Genomic DNA, 17,574 nt, shown 5'->3' on the forward strand with positions numbered 1-17,574 from the left:
CCAGCATTTGTATCTCCCACTAAGTGAGGGGGGTAGGAGAGAGACAGCAGAGGAGTGACACATACCTTCTGCTGGCCAGAAAGTCAGGCATCTTCCAGTGGGAGACCAGGTTACTCTTGTAAACAGACAGAATCTGTGTGGTCTTCACAGACTGCCGGCCCTGTGAGAGAGCTCAGAGTGAGGCAATAATGGAAAAAGGTAGATTTCTCATCAATGTGTCACTTAAAATTTGAACAGGAAATCCTTACACTTGGGCTATTTTGAAGACACTTTATCTCATCACACACCTCCAGAATGTCTGAGACTTTCAGCTTATAGTGTGTCATTTAGTCTGTCCCTTGGCAAGTGCCTCTGAGAAATGCTTATGTTCCACAAGATATTGGGGTCAGAGACTTAACCATTAGGCTGTTAACTTCCTTCCATCTCAATCACAAATACTTGAGAACTTGGGCTTGTAAAAAATGTTTTAGATGTTTAAATTTTACTGTTAGGGTTTCTACATTTTTTTAAAAATATTTTATTTATTTATTTGACAGACAGAGATCACAAGTAGGAAGCGAGGCAGACAGAGAGAGAGAGGAAGGGAAGCAGGCTCCCCGCTGAGCAGGGAGCCTGATGTGGGGCTCCTGAGATCATGACCTGGGCTGGAAGGCAGAGGCTTAACCCACTGAGCCACCCAGGCGCCCCAGCATGACATCATGCTTGTCTTTCTTGCACCTTTGCTATGTCATATCTATTACACTGAAAATATTTTAAAATAATCATCCCTTTAACAGGTATTTAATGCTTTTGACACTAATTCTTAAGACTCACTACATTTTCATCCTTATTGTAACTGCCACAAGGACATAACTTCCAAACTTCCCTTCTCAATATTTCTACCTTCATTTTTAACATTCCTGAATTTTTATTTTTATTATTTTTAAATAAGTTATTTAGGTTTCTCCTGAAACAATTATGCTTGTGGGAGATAAAACATTAAAATTAAAAAAAAAACAGCATCCCAGAGATTTGAATATTAAATAATTATTCATATTATTCATTGATTCATCCCCCAATGATAACTATTTTAATGAGAATAGTTGTATTTTGATAAGAATAATGATTGTAAATGAAAAAACTATAGGTCTTACTATATAGCAGGAAAATGAAAGCAATACTTAAAAATTTCACTTAATTCAAAAAATTAAGATGGACAGAGAAGGTACTTTTATTATTTTTTTTTAAAGATTTTATTTATTTATTTGACAGAGAGAGATCACAAGTAGATGGAGAGGCAGGTAGAGAGAGAGAGAGAGGGAAGCAGGCTCCCTGCTGAGCAGAGAGCCCTATGCGGGACTCTATCCCAGGACCCTGAGATCATGACCTGAGCCGAAGGCAGCGGCTTAACCCGCTGAGCCACCCAGGCGCCCCGAGAAGGTACTTTTAAAACACAATTAAACATCATGTGCACATCACATAATTTTTTTGAACTTTTTTTTAAATTTCTTTTCAGCATAACAGAATTCATTGTTTTGGCACCACACCCAGTGCTCCATGCAATATGTGCCCTCCTTAATACCCACCACTGGGCTTCCCCAAACATCACATAATTTTTAAAGATATTTGCAAATATGTTTCTATTGCTCTGTAGTTCTTTTGTTTTGGTTTAGTTTTGCAAAGTAGTTGAGAATATTTTCTGCTTTTTAAAATATTTTTTTTTATTTAAAGATTTTATTTATTTATTTGACAGACAGAGATCACAATTAGGCAGAGAGGCAGGCAGAGAGAGAGAGGAAGGGAAACAGGCTCCCTGCTGAGCAGAGAGCCCGACACAGGGCTCAATCCCAGGACCCTGAGATCATGACCTGAGCCGAAGGCAGAGGCTTAACCCACTGAGCCACCCAGGCGCCCCTACTTTTTACTTTTTTAATTTATTTCTAATAATGTGTAGTTTACATACAATATCATATTACCTCCAGGTGTAGATACAGTGATTCAACGTTTATATACTTTTATGATCATTATAAAACTCATTACCATCTATCACCATATAAAATTAATACAGTGTTATTGACTGTAGTCCTTGTGCTATAATTTGTAGCCCTGTGACTTCTTTTGTAACTGAAATTTTGTATTTCTTACTTCCTTTTACCTATTTCAGCCATCCCTCCATGCACCTGCCCTATGGCAATCACAATTTTGCTCTCTCTTTATATGATTCTGTTTCACTTTTTTTGTTTGTTTTAGATTGCATATTGTTAGTCAAAACATATGGTATTAACTTCCTTTATCTGACTAACTTCATTTGGCATAAAATCCTCTAGTTCTATCAATTTTGTAAAAAATGACACACATTTGTTTTTATTGCTGAGTAATATTCCATTGTGTATATGTACTGTTTCTATTTACTCATTCGACCATAGATGGATACCTGGGTTGCTTCCATATCCTGGCTATTATAAGTAATGCTGAATAAACATAGGGGGCACCCATCTCAGCAAGTTAATGTTTTCATTGTCTTTTGATCCCCTGAAATGGATATTCTGGATCTATGGTATTTCTATTTTGAATTTTCTGAGGCATCTCTATACTGTTATTCATCATGATGGCACCAATTAAAAGTCCCACCAGAAGTATATAAGGTTCTCTTTTCTGCACATCCTCACCAGTATTTGTTATTGCTTATATTTTTAACTCTGAGAGCATTTTGCCGCTCACTGTGGTTTTGATTTTCTTTTTCCTGGCAAGTATAATGTTGAGCATCTTTTCAGGTGTTGGTTGGTCTGTATATTTTCTTTCAAAGAAATCTGTTTAGGTCCTCAGCCCATTTTTTAATGTTTGCATTTTTTTTGAGATGTAGGAATTCCTTATATATTTGGATATTAAGCTCTTGTCAGATATATTATTTACAAATACCATCTCCCATTATTTACGGCCTTTTTGTTTTGTTGATGGTTTCCTTGGCTGAGCAAAAGCCTTGTAGTTTTGTTTTGTTTTTTGTTTTTTGTTTTTATTTTTTTATTTTTTATAAACATATATTTTTATCCCCAGGGGTACAGGTCTGTGAATCACCAGGTTTACACACTTCACAGCACTCACCAAAGCACATACCCTCCTCAATGTCCATAGTCCCACCCCCTTCTCCCAACCCCCTTCCCCCCAGCAACCCTCAGTTTGTTTTGTGAGATTAAGAGTCACTTATGGTTTGTCTCCCTCCCAATCCCATCTTGTTTCATTTATTCTTCTCCTACCCACTTAAGCCCCCATGTTGCATCACCACTTCCTCATATCAGGGAGATCATATGATAGTTGTCTTTCTCTGCTTGACTTATTTTGCTAAGCATGATACGCTCTAGTTCCATCCATGTTGTCGCAAATGGCAAGATTTCATTTCTTTTGATGGCTGCATAGTATTCCATTGTGTATATATACCACCTCTTCTTGATCCATTCATCTAGGTTCTTTCCATAGTTTGGCTATTGTGGACATTGCTGCTATAAACATTCGGGTACACGTGCCCCTTTGGATCACTACGTTTGTATCTTTAGGGTAAATACCCAGTAGTGCAATTGCTGGGTCATAGGGCAGTTCTATTTTCAACATTTTGAGGAACCTCCATGCTGTTTTCCAGAGTGGCTGCACCAGCTTGCATTCCCACCAACAGTGGAGGAGGGTTCCCCTGCTAGAACTTGTACAGGAGTTCAGTAAAGTGTCAGGATATAAAATCAATGCACAGAAACCAGTTGCATTTCTCTACACCAACAACAAGACAGAAGAAAGAGAAATTAAGGAGTCAATCCCATTTACAATTGCACCCAAAACCATAAGATACCTAGGAATAAACCTAACCAAAGAGGTACAGAATCTATACTCAGAAAACTATAAAGTACTCCTGAAAGAAATTGAGGAAGACACAAAGAAATGGAAAAATGTTCCATGCTCCTGGATTGGAAGAATAAATATTGTTTTTTTTTTTTTAAAGCCGTATAGTTTGATGTACCTTTTATTTCTCATTTTGTTGCCCTTCCTATGGAATCAGACTCAAAAGAATAAAGTTAAGGCCTATCTCCAGAGTTTATTGCCTGTGCTTTCCTTAGGAGTTTTGTGGCTTCTGGTTTTACACCTACATCTTTAATTCATTTTAGTTTTATTTTTGCTTATGGTGTAAAAAGGAAGTCCAGTTTTATTCTTTAGCACATAGTTTTCCAGTTTTTTAAACACCATTTACTGAAGACTCTTTGTTCCCCATTCTCTATTCGTGCCTTCTTTGTCATATATAGTAGATCATATAAACAGGTTTATTTCTGAGCTTTGTATTCCATTCCTTTGATCTCTGTTTCTATTGTTGTGCCATACTGCTTTGATTGCTAAAGCTTTGTAGTATAGTTTGAAGTGTATGTGCATGTTACTTCCAGTCTTGTTCTAAAAGTTCCACACAAACTGTTAAGATAATTTATTCTTGTTCTGTGAAAAATGCTATTGGGTTTTCATAGGGATTACATTGAATCTTTATGTTTTTTATTTTGCAAAATATAGATATTTTCACAATATTAATTCTTCTACTCCATAAGCAAAGTATATATTCCCATCTATTTATTTGTGTCATATTCAAATTTCTTTATCAGTGAATTTTATTTTTCAGACTATAGGACTTTTACCTCCTTGGTTAAATTTATTCTTATGGAGTTTATTCTTATAAATAGAATTATAAAGGGGATTGTTTTCTTAAGTTCTATTTCTCCCAGCTTTTTACTAGTGTATAGAAATGCAACATATTACTGCATATTAATTTTATCCTGCCTTTTAACTAATTTCAGTATCAGTTGTAATAGTTTTCTGGTGGAGTCTTTAGGTTAATTATCTAGAGAATCATGTCATATGAAAATAGTGACAATTTCACAATTTCATTATCAATTTGGATGTATTTAATTTCTTTTTCTTTGCAGATTACAGTCTTTTCAGGACCTCCACTACTTTTTAAATAAAAGTGGTACAAGTGATCTTAAAAGAAAACCCTTTGATTCTTCTCCTACCCACTGGAGAAGAATCAATGAAACAAGATGGGATTGGGAGGGAGACAAACCATAAGTGACTCTTAATCTCACAAAACAAACTGAGGGTTGCTGGGGGGAGGGGGTTTGGGAGAAGGGGGTGGGATTATGGACATTGGGGAGGGTATGTGCTTTGGTGAGTGCTGTGAAGTGTGTAAACCTGGTGATTCACAGACCTGTACCCCTGGGGATAAAAATATCTGTCTTTTCACATTGAGAATGATGTTAGTTGTGGAGTTGTAATATATGACCTTTATTATATGGAGGTATGTTCCCTCTCTACACACTTTTGGGAGTTTTTATCATAAATGGTTGTTGAATTTTGTCAGTCTTTTTCTGCATCTATTGAGATTGCCATATGATTTTGATCTTTCAGTTAGTTAATGTGGTGTGTCAAGTTGCTTGATTTGCAGATATTGAACCATCCTTTCATACATGGAATAAATCCCTCTTGAACATGGTGTATGATCCTTTCATTGTGTTGTGGACTTCAGTTTGCTAAAACTTTAGTGAAGATTTTTGCATGTTCATCAGGAATTTTCGCTTATAATATTCTGTGTGTGTGTGTGTGTGTGTGTGTGTGTGTGTGTTGCATGCTTGTTTTGTTTTGATATCATGGTGATACTGTCCACACAGAATGAAGTTGGAAGCTTTCCTTTGTCTTCATTTTGGGAAAAATCTGAGAAGAAGAGGTATTATCTCTTATTTAAAAGTTTGTTAGAGGGGCTCCTGGGTGGCTCTGTGGGTTAAATCCTCTGCCTTCAACTCAGGTCATGATCCCAGGGTCTTGGGATTGAGCCCCGCATCAGGCTCTCTGCTCAGCAGGAAACCTGCTTCCTACTCTCTCTCTGCCTGCCTCTCTGCTTACTTGTAACCTCTGTCTGTCAAATAAATAAATAAAATCTTTAATAAAAAAGTAATAAAAGTTTGTTAGATTCATTCTTTGTGTAACACCCAGTGCTCCATGGAATCCATGTATTAAGTCCTCCTTAATATCCATCCTCAGGCTCGCCCATATCAAAAACTAAGGATGTACTATATGGTGACTAATATAACACAATAAAAAAAATGATGAAAAAATAAAATATGATAATAATTTGTTAGAATTCATCTGTGAAGCCAACTGGTCTTGGATACGTGTTTGTTGAGAGTGTTTTGACTATTGATTCAATTCTTTTACTATTAGTCTGTTTAGATTGTCTGTTTAGGCCTGATTTAATCTTGAAAATTTGTAGATTTGTAAGAATTGGTCCATTTCTTCTAGATTTCAGTTTGTTGGCATATGATTGGTCAGAGTAAGTCTATTACACTCTTCTGTATTTTTGAGGTGTTTGTTGTAACTTCTCTTCATTTCTGAATGTATTTTTTGGGTTGCCACTCTTTTTCCTGATAATTCTGCTTAAAGTCTTATCATTTTTTTTTTAATTTAAAGATTTTACTTATTTATTTATTTATTTATTTATTTCACAGACAGAGATCACAAGTAGGCACAGAGTCAGGCAAGAGAGGAGGGAGCAGGCTTCCTGCTAAGCAGAGAGCCCGACACGGGGCTAGATCCCAGCATCCTGAGATCCCGACCTGAGCCGAAGGCAGAGGCTTTAACCCACTGAGCCACCTAGGTCCCCCAAGTCTTATCAATTTTATATATTTTTTCAAGGAAACCATTCTTCATTTCATTGATTTTTTTCTATTTTTTTTACTCTCAATTTCATTTATTTCCACTCACATAGATTTTGAAGCATTGTGATTTTCATTTTTCTCCAGGGAGCTTTAATTTTCTTCTTCTTTTTTTTATTTAAATATAATTACCAACATATACTGCATCATTATTTTCAGATATAGATTTCAGTTATTCATTAGTCACTTATAACTTAGAACCCAGTTCTCATCACATCACATGCCCTCCTTAATCTCCATCACCCAGCTTCATCATCTCCCTACTACCTCATCTCCAGCAGCCCTCTGTTTGTTTCCTATAGTTAAGAGTATCTCATGGTTTGTCTCCCTCTCTGATTTCTTCCCATTCAGTTTTCCTTCCCTTCTCCCATGATCCTCTGTGATGTTTCTTATATTCGATAGATGAGTGAAACCATATAATGATTGGCTCTCTCTTATTGACTTATTTCATTCAGCAAGATGCTGTCTATTGCAATACACATCAATATAAATGTTAAGTATTCATCCTTTTTGATGGATGAGTAATATCCCATTGTATTTATATGCTGTATCTTCTTTATCCATTTATCTGTCGATGGATATCTAGGCCCTTTCCAAAGTTCTGCTACTCTGGACATTGCTGCTGTTTATGAATATTGGGGTGCAGGTGCCCCTTGGGATCTCTACATTTATATCTTTGGGAGAACCACCAGTACTGCAATTGCTGGGTTGTAGGATAGTTCTACTTTTAACTTCTTGAAGCACCTCTATACTGTTTTTCCCATTTGGTTGTGGTGAATGTACTGTTGGATCCTATTGGCTAGTATCTTGGTGAAAATTTTTGCATACATGTTCATTATGGATACTGGTCTGTAATTTCCCATTTTGGCTGGGACTTTGTCTGGTTTGGGGATCAAGGTAATGCTGACCACATAGAATGAGTTTGAAATTTTTCCTTCCATTTTTATTTTTTGAACAGCCTCAGAAGAACAAGTATTAATTCTTCTTTAAATGTTTTATAGAATAGGAAGATGCCACAATTCCATATACTGTCATACTTTATGGAAATTAAAAATGTTAGACAATTAAAAAATAAATACAAATTTAAAACATCAAAGCAAAAAATTAGGTGAAATTAAATCCAAATGAGGAAGATGAAAGAAAACAATGAATAGTAAAAAATCATGACAAAGAACAAAAGTGCAGTGGAGAGGATCAAAAAAGAGATTCTCTTTGAAAAGACAAAATGGACAAGACTGCCAAAAAACTAAAGACAGAAATCATTTATATCCAGATTAAATTTGAGAATACAGTATTGTTTTAAATAAAAACAATGTTAAAAGGCAGTAAATACATATTATTAATAGATTTTTAAATCCATAGGTAATAGAAAATTCCCAGAAAATGAAAATTACCAAAGTAAAGTATAATAAAAAGCAACCTGGGCAAATCTACCATGTGTTAAAGAATTCGGCTTGATTATATAAACTTTCTTACAAAATCATTCTACTCAGAAGTCAGATGGCATCAGTAGTGAATAACAACACTTCAAAAATATTGATCACATCCCCCAACCATTATGATACAGTTGTTTGTATTACAATCTAGAAACTTTGTAAACACTGGAAGACCCTGTTGCAAACTTTGCTGTGAATAGACATGCATACTTAAAGCAATTATAAAAGGTTGTCTTATATCTTTTTTCTTTTAAAGGTTTATTTATTTATTTATTTGACAGACAGAGATCACAAGTAGGCAGAAAGGAAGGCAGGTGGTGTGGGGAAGAAGGCTCCTTGCTGAGCAGAGAGCTGGATGCGGGGCTCGATCCCAAGACCCTGAGATCATGGCCTGAGCTGAAGGCAGAGGCTTTAACCCACTGAGCCACTCAGGCACCACTTGTCTTATATCTTTATACAGATATTTATAATATTTCATGCCCTTATTACCTTCCCAAATACTCAGTTTTCCATGTGGTACTATTACCCTTAGCCTGAAGAGTTCCCTTCCTGTAGCACCTCTTCCAATGCAGGCTTGCTGTTGGTGGATGAGTACTTAGTTGAGCATGACTTAATTTACATTTATTTTGGAAGGCTACTAGTGACAGCATTCTGCGTTGGCAGGTTCCTTCTCCTGAGATGAATATTCTATTATCTTCTGAATTTCATTGTTTGTAGTTAATTTTTGGGCATATGAATTGTTGTTATTCTCTCACTGCTTCAAGATTTTCTTTTTATCTTTTTCAGAAGCATAACTATAGTATGCCCACTTGTGACTTAGTTTTTATTTATCTTATTTGGGTTTTGCTGGGCTTCCTGAATTTAACACATTTTGCAAAAAATTTGAAATACATAGTTTTTTTTAAAAATTTTATTTATTTTTTAAATTTCTTTTCAGTGTTCCAGAATTCATTGTTTATGCACCACACCCAGTGCTCCATGCAATACATGCCCTCCTTAATAGCCACCACCAGGCTCACCCAACCTCCCACCCCCTGCCCCTCCAAAACTCTTAGATTGTTTTTCAGAATCCACAGTCTCTCATAGTTCATCTTCCCCTCCAACTTCCCCCAAATCTCTTCTCCTCTCCATCTCCCCATGTTATTTGTTATGCTCTACAAATAAGTGAAACCATAAGATAATTGACTCTCTCTGCTTGACTTATTTCACTCAGCATAATCTTTTCTTGTCCCTTCCATGTTGATACAAAAGTTGGGTATCCATCCTTTCTGATGGAAGCATAATACTCCATAGTGTATATGGACCACATCTTTCCTATCCATTTGTCCACTGAAGGGCATCTTGGTTCTTTCCACAGTTTGGCGACTGTGGCCATTGATGCTATGAACACGGGGATACAGATGGCCCTTCTTTTCACTACATCTGTATCTTTGGGGTAAGTAGTGCAATTGCAGGGTCATAGGGAAGCTCTATTTTTAATTTCTTGAGGAATTTCCACACTGTTCTCTAAAGTGGCTGCACCAACTTGCATTCCCACCAACAGTGTAAGAGGGTTCCCCTTTCTCCACATCCTCTCCAACACACGTTGTTTCCTGTCTTGTTAATTTTGGCTATTCTAATTGGTTTAAGGTGGTATCTTAATGTGGTTTTGATTTGAATCTCCCTGATGGCTAGTGATGATGAACATTTTTTCCTGTGTCTGATAGCTATTTGTATGTTGTCATTGGAGCAGTGTCTGTTCATGTCTTCTGCCCATTTTTTGACATGATTATCTGTTTTGTGTGTGTTGAGTTTGAGAAGTTCTTTATAGATCCTGGATATCAGCCGTTTGTCTGTATTGTCATTTGTGAATATCTTCTCTCATTCCATGGGTTGCCTCTTGGTTTTGTTGACTGTTTCCTTTGCTGTGCAGAAGTGTTTCAAAAAAAATTGAATAAGATGGAAAACTTCCAGACCCTTTTTATGAAGCCAGCATTACCCTGATACCCAAACCAGGGAGAGGCCCCACCAAAAAGGAGAATTTCAGACCAATATCCCTGATGAATACGGATGCCAAGATTCTCAAAAAGATCCTAGCTAATAGGATCCAACAGTACATTAAAAAGATTATCCACCATGACCAGGTGGTATTTATCCCTGGGTTGCAATGGTCATTCAACACTGATAAATCACTCAATGTGATAGAACAAATCAATAAGAGAAAAGAGAAGAGCCACATCATCCTCTCAGTTGATGCAGAACAAGCATTTGACAAAATCCAGCATCTGTTCCTGATTAAAATGCTTCAAAATATAGAGAAAGAGGGACCATTCCTCAACTTCATAGATCTATCTATGAAAAACTCACAGGGAATTTCATCCTCAATGGGAAAAAGCTGACAGCCTTCCCTTTGAGATCAGGAACACAATAAGGATTCTCACTCTCACCACTCCTGTTCAACTTAGTATTAGAAGTCCTAGCAACAACAATCAGACAACAAAGAGAAATAAAAGGTATTCAAATTGGCAATGGAGAAGTCAAACTCTCTCTCTTCACAGATGATGTGATACTTTTTATGGAAAACCCAAAAGATTCCACCCGCAAACTACTAGAACTCATACAGCAATTAAGTAATGTGGCAGGATACAAAATCAATGTACAGAAATCAGTTGCTTACTTATACACTAACAATAAAAATACAGAAAGGGAAATTAGAGAATCGATTCCATTTACTATAGCACCAAGAACCATAAGATACCTGGAAATAAACCTAACCAAAGAGGTAAAGGATCTGTACTCAAGGAACTACACAACACTCATGAAAGAAGTTGAAGAAAACATAAAAAGATGGAAGAGCATTCTATGCTCATAGATTGGAAGAATAAACATTGCTAAAATGTCTATACTGCCTAGAGCAATCTACACTTTCAATGCCATTCTGATAAAAATTCCACTGGTATTTTTCAAAGAGCTGGATCAAACAATCCAAAAATTTTTATGGAATCAGAAGAGACCCCAAATTGCTGAGGAAATGTTGAAAAAGAAAAACAGATCTGGGGGCATCACATTGCCCAATTTCAAGCTTTACCACAAAGCTGTGATCACCCAATACAGCTTGGTACTGGCACAAAAACAGACACATAGATCAGTGGAACAGAGTAGAGAGCCCAGATATGGATGAACCCTCAACCCTATTATCAAGTAATCTTTGACACAGCAGGAAAAAAACGTAGAGTGGAAAAAAGACAGTCTCTTCAATCAATGGTGCTGGGAAAATTGGACAGCTATGTGTAGAAGAATGAAACTCAACCATTCTCTTACATCATACACAAAGATAAACTTGAAATGGATAAAAGACCTCAACATGAGGCAGGAGTCCATCACAATCCTAGAGAAGAACATAGGCAATAACCTCTCTGACATCGGCCACAGCAACTTCTTTCAAGACATGTCTCCAAAGGCAAAGGAAACAAAAGTGAAAATGGATTTTTGAAGTACATAGTTTTCACCATCATTTCTTCAAATATTTTCCTGCTAAATATTTCCCTCTCCTTGTAAGATCCTAATTACACGTGTCAAACTTTTGATGTTATCACATTGATCTGCTTTAAAAATATTTTTGCTCCTCATCTCAGATTGGATTGTTACTCTATTCAGTCCAAAGCATTTGTGGGTACACAAGATATCATGTTGCCTTAGGAGGAGCCACAAAGTAATAATGGTTGTAGTTAAGGAGAAATGCTCCTAAACGTAGGGTAGAGCGACACTATTTAAATGTAATGACTTATCTTATTCATAAATTTACAACCATTAGTTACCCAGAAATAAAATTTTCTGATTAGTAAATTTGGTACAGAAGATTGGATCAACACAGCTCAGTCCTTCTTGCATTATCTCTGAAACCGAGTGCCTGGAAAGAATACATTTTCAGCTCTGCTGCAACAGTAAATTTTAAAAGGGCACCATGTTCCACTAAATTTAGTACTGAAGCGAATATTGTTAACTCAGGATCTAGAATCAAGCCTTTATGTTCAACACCTAAATGTATACTCTCAGAAAGTTAGACACAGAAAATGACCATTTTGATCATTTATTCCAGACTTCTGCATGATTCCTTCTATTCTGTATTCACTCTTGAATACAACATGCTCTTAGTATTGCTCCATATTTATATATATCTCCATTGCTTTTAGTGGAACCACTAGATCAAGCTCAATTCACAAAATAATTCCCATGGCTTTATGGGTACACATAAGACGTTAGGCACCTTTTTATGCACGTGTTTAGATAGATAAAAAATTGGGGGGAACTTTGGAAAGTGTTTCACATCAGAATGTATTAAGCAGCCTCTTATTTTTCTCCATTTACAAAAGCAAGAAATGCATGTGCTGATGGAATGCTCCAGAATTCAAAGGAAAAGGGCATGTCAGTGTTTTCATCCTCTAGGACCATGTAGGTTCCCCAAGTGTCAGTATCAAAAGGGCTACCTTATCAAACCTTGACAATTTGTTTCATATTTCTTCAATTTCAAAGAGATAGCCCTTACATATGTCCAACTAGAACACTGAATGTGAAGACTGGGGTTCTTGACCAATGAGAGAAAGAACAGAATTGATTTCCAAAATGGATATGCATGCCCAGAAAAAAATTACTCCCATTAATTCTCCATACATGACATACTGAATTTCTCAAAAACCTGTTTGAAAATACGAATATCGGGCACCTGGGTGGCTCAGTTGGTTAAGCCTCTGCCTTTGGCTTGGGTCATGATCTCAGGGTCCTGGGATAGAGCCCTGCATCAGGCTTCCTGCTTGGCAGGGAGCCTGCTTCCCCCTCTCTCTCCGCCTGCCTCTCTGCCTACTTATGATCTCCCTCTGTCAAATAAATAAATAAAATCTAAAAAAAAAAAATGCAAATATCTTTGATGTATATTACCAGACTGGTTAATTCAGATTATATTTCTAATGCCTGGCTATTTCTTTGAATGCAAAGAAGAACACAGTTATAGATCACTGGTTTTGTTGGAAAACAACCTTTATTGAATAGTTGGTAAAGCAAGGTATGAAGACATCACATATAACCAGAACATCATGTAGTTAAGCTGTATTTTAAGGATCTTCAGACATTATATTATTGATCCTCAGATCAGCCCTATGAGGTGGCTACAATTATCATCATCATGTCACAGGAGGTGAAACACAAAGATCAAGTTCTTAAGTCAAAATGACTGATCTAGTGAATATATAAGATAGTCTGTTCTTCTAAAAATAAAATATGGAAAAAACGATCTGGGCTGAATCTGTAGGCTGGAGCCAAATCTATATATGCCCAACCCCAATCAACTAAAACATAACTGAACCACAAACTGGTGAATGAGAAATAAATGCTTATTTTTAAAATGTCAATACAATTTTGGGCTGTTTGTAACGCAACGTTAGCAATTAGTTACAGCTGCCATTTACATAGTATATGAAATTGATTTAGAATATTCACATGATTTCTCTATCTAATCATGAGGAATAAGTACAAAGAATATGAACATATCTTCAAAGAGCTAAATGTATGTAAAATATGGATTTATTTTGTAAGTAACTATCAAGTTTAACCTCTCTCCCTGATGTATTTGAATTAGGGTAGAAATAGCTCTGAATCATGATCAAAGTAATAATGTTTGTCCTGAATTCTGGCAATCACTACCTGTTCAACACACACAAATATCTCTATATACTTAATTCTCCTTTTCTTTACTATTTAACGTTTATTTTTGGGACTTCTTGATGAAGTCCCAAAAGTTCATTTTCTCTTAGTTTCCTTTGCCTTTGGAGACATATCTTGAAAGAAGTTTTTGTGGCTGATATCAAAGAGATTACTGCCTATGTTCTCCTCTAGGATTCTGATGGATTCCTGTCTCACATTGAGGTCTTTTATCCATTTCGAGTTTATCTTTCTGTATGATGTAAGAGAATGGTTGAGTTTCATTCTTCTATATATAGCTGCCCAGTTTTCCCAGCACCATTTATTGAAGAGACTGTCTTTTTTCCACTGTATATTTTTTCCTGTTTTATCAAAGATTATTTGACCATAGAGTTGAGGTCCATATCTGGGCTCTCTACTCTGTTCCACTGGTCTATGTGTCTGTTTTTATGCCAGTACCATGCTGTCTTGGTGATCACAGCTTTATAGTAAAGCTTGAAATCAGGTAACGTGATGCCCCCCGTTTTATTTTTGTTTTTCAACATTTCCTTAGTGATTTGGGGTCTCTTCTGATTCCATACAAATTTTTGGATTATATGCTCCAGCTCTTTGAAAAATACCGGTAGAATTTTGATCCAAATGGCATTAAAAGTATAGATTGCTCTAGGCAGTATAGACATTTTTACAATGTTTATTCTTCCAATCCAAGAGCATAGAATGATCTTCCATCTTTTTGTGTCTTCAACTTCTTTCATAAGTGTTCCATAGTTCCTTGAGTACAGATCCTTTACCTCTTTGATTAGTTTTATTCCCAGGTATCTTATGGTTCTTGGTGCTATAGTAAATGGAATCGATTCTCTAATTTCCCTTTCTGTATTTTCATTGTTAGTGTATAAGAAAGCCACTGATTTCTGTACATTGACTTTGTATCCTGCCACATTACTTAATTGCTGTATGAGTTCTAGTAGTTTGCGGGTGGAATCTTTTGGGTTTTCCATATAAAGTATCATGTCATCTGCAAAGAGAGAGAGTTTGACTTCTCCATTGCTAATTTGAATACCTTTTATTTCTCTTTGTTGTCTGATTGTTGTTGCTAGGACTTCTAATACTAAGTTGAACAGGAGTGGTGAGAGTGGGCATCCTTGTCGTGTTCCTGATCTAAATGGGAAGACTGATATCCAGGATCTATAAAGAACTTCTCAAACTCAACACACACAAAACAGATAATCATATCACAAAATGGGCAGAAGATAGGAACAGACACTTCTCCGATGACAACATTACAAATAGCTATGAGAAACATGAAAAAATATTCATCATCACTAACCATCAGGGAGATTCAAATTAAAACATTGAGATACTACCTTACAACAATTAGAATGGCCAAAATTAACAAGACAGGAAACAACGTGTGTTGGAGAGGATGTGGAGAAAGGGGATCCCTCTTACACTGTTGGTGGGAATGCAAGTTGGTGCAGCCACTTTAGAGAACAGTGTGGAAATTCCTTAAGATATTAAAAATAGAACTTCCAAATAGCATGGAGGACATGGGGAGATAGAGAGGAGAAGGGAGTTGGGGGAATTTGGAAGGGGAGGTGAGCCATGAGAGACTATGGACTCTGAAAAACAATCTGAGGGTTTTGAAAGGGCAGTGGGTGGGAGATTGGGAGCCAGGTATTAAGGGGGGCATGTATTGCATGAAGCACTGGGTATGGTGCAAAAACAATGTCTGTTACGCTGAAAAGAAATTTAAAAAAAAAGGAGTATCAAAGGACAGTGGTTATTATTCAATGAAAAATCTATCTCTACTAAGTAATGAACATAATTTTGGTAGTGATGTACTAAAAGTAATTCAGAATATACGTTCCATTCTCTGAGGACCTGGGATGGATGGGAATTGTTCTTATATAGCTACCCTGTGATTGTTGCCTGATAACCCTGAGTGCCTGTTAATTATTTAGTACTCAGCTCCAAATGGATCCCTCAATGCCCTGTTCTCAGACAATGGAGCTAGATTCTATGAACTACTCTTGCATGTCAACTCAGAGGAGGTTGAGTTTTGTTGGTAAAGGCATTGTCAAGACACAGCAACAGAAAAGGCTCTTTTGGTTTCATGGTGTTTCAGGGTGTTTGGCCACTATGGCTTGGCTGCCAGGTACATGCAGGCAGAAGTCCCGTGTATTCAGCCTCCAGCAAGTTTGGCAGCCAGTCCCAGTCAATTTCCTGTCCTCTAAGCAGTGCCTCCTAACACTCTGGTGGGGAAATTCTTCCTGCTTGCTAGTCACAGCTGGGATCCATCCTCACCATGGACAGGTGTAGACTATGGAATTGCTCTGTCCCAGGCCAATCCCATGAGCATGTCTTCCATGAAGTTGTGTGTGGTTACATTGTCTTCAATGGTATCTAAATTCCATCTTCAGAGAGTAGACCTGGCTTCCCGGTGATCTCTCCTTTGACTACTCTCCTTCAATCCTAAGTTATTCTTATTTTATCTTAGTAGCCTTTTCTCTTAGTAGGCTTTCTTTTACAAATAGATAATAATTGTTTGCCCCAAAGTTCCCCTGGTTTTTTTGTGTCCTGACTTAATTCTGACTGATAACCTTGCCATCCAGGGCTGTTCAACACTCATTTATAGCCCCTTTAAGAACTAAGACAAATCAATTATTTTGGAATTATCAGTAGAATTATTCACCTTATTGAGGAGTTTACAAAAAGAGTGCTTGATATTATGATTTATAATTTAAATAGAATTCATTTTAATAAATAGCAAAAGCTTAAGAAATACATGAACTGTATATGAGTATTTATTTTTTATATTAGTATGACACCAACACCAAGGTTGAAACCCCCGGTACACTTTGGACTTTGGAAGAATATGATGCATCATTGCAATTTCATCCTTGTAAAAAATGACCATTCTACTGAGTGTTGCTGATGATGGGAGAATCTGTCACGTGTGCAGACATGGGCAATAGAGGAAATCTCTGTACTTTTCTCTTAATTTTGCTGCGAACCTAAATTTGCTCTTAAAATAAGATCTTAAAAATATTCTGAGAAAGCAACTGCATTGTTTTTGGAGGAATTAGATAGTTCTTTAGATGGTGACAGAGCATTATCCCCAAATTAGGTGACTAATTTCTGGTGCTTACAAACATATGGTCTTAATTCTAAGCAATATTCATTATATATTATCTTTGAACTGAAGATGAAAAATGTACAATTCTTGTCACTCTCTGAAGATACTGCTGGTCTGAAATACAGAGAATTACATTAATTTAGTGATAAATACCATAATATTTTGATGAATAAATAATTTATTTTGACTAATAGTTAAGTAACAAATCTAAATATTTCCCTTGTCATTGTTCTATGAAAACACTGCAACATTTGTGTTTTCTAGTTGCTCACATATTAACACTTTTTCTTGTAAGATTAATTCTTTTAAATCCTAAAATATAAACATTCTCAGGAAACTTACGTTTTGAAGAAGAAAGTTGTGCCTTTTTGGCCACACAGATGAGTTATTATTGATTCTCTGGGAGCTTCTAATCCATGAAGATGGAAGGAAGAAGTGCAACAAATACTGTGAGAAAGCAGATTTTATTAGAAATCAAATAGGAGCTCTCATACTCGTTTGAATTTTGTAGTAACAATAAAGTTAATTCTTTCCTTATAGTATCTGTCTATATCTATATTTTTTGTATCACACTGGACACACTAAAAAAAAATATCCTACTAGGACTAAGTAGGAGGAG

General features: G+C 36.4%; 1 protein-coding gene across 1 annotated transcript in view; it reads right to left on the reverse strand.

Annotated features, from left to right (window-relative positions):
• Nucleotides 1–17,574, reverse strand: part of LOC309870230 (NKG2-A/NKG2-B type II integral membrane protein-like) — a gene marked incomplete at its 5' end in the record, with an annotated part of 77,758 nt that overhangs the window by 24,537 nt on the left and 35,647 nt on the right. The gene's annotated exons all lie outside the window — the stretch shown is intronic.

Source organism: Mustela nivalis, assembly GCF_964662115.1.
Source record: "Mustela nivalis genome assembly, chromosome: 7".
Lineage (NCBI taxonomy): Eukaryota > Metazoa > Chordata > Mammalia > Carnivora > Mustelidae > Mustela > Mustela nivalis.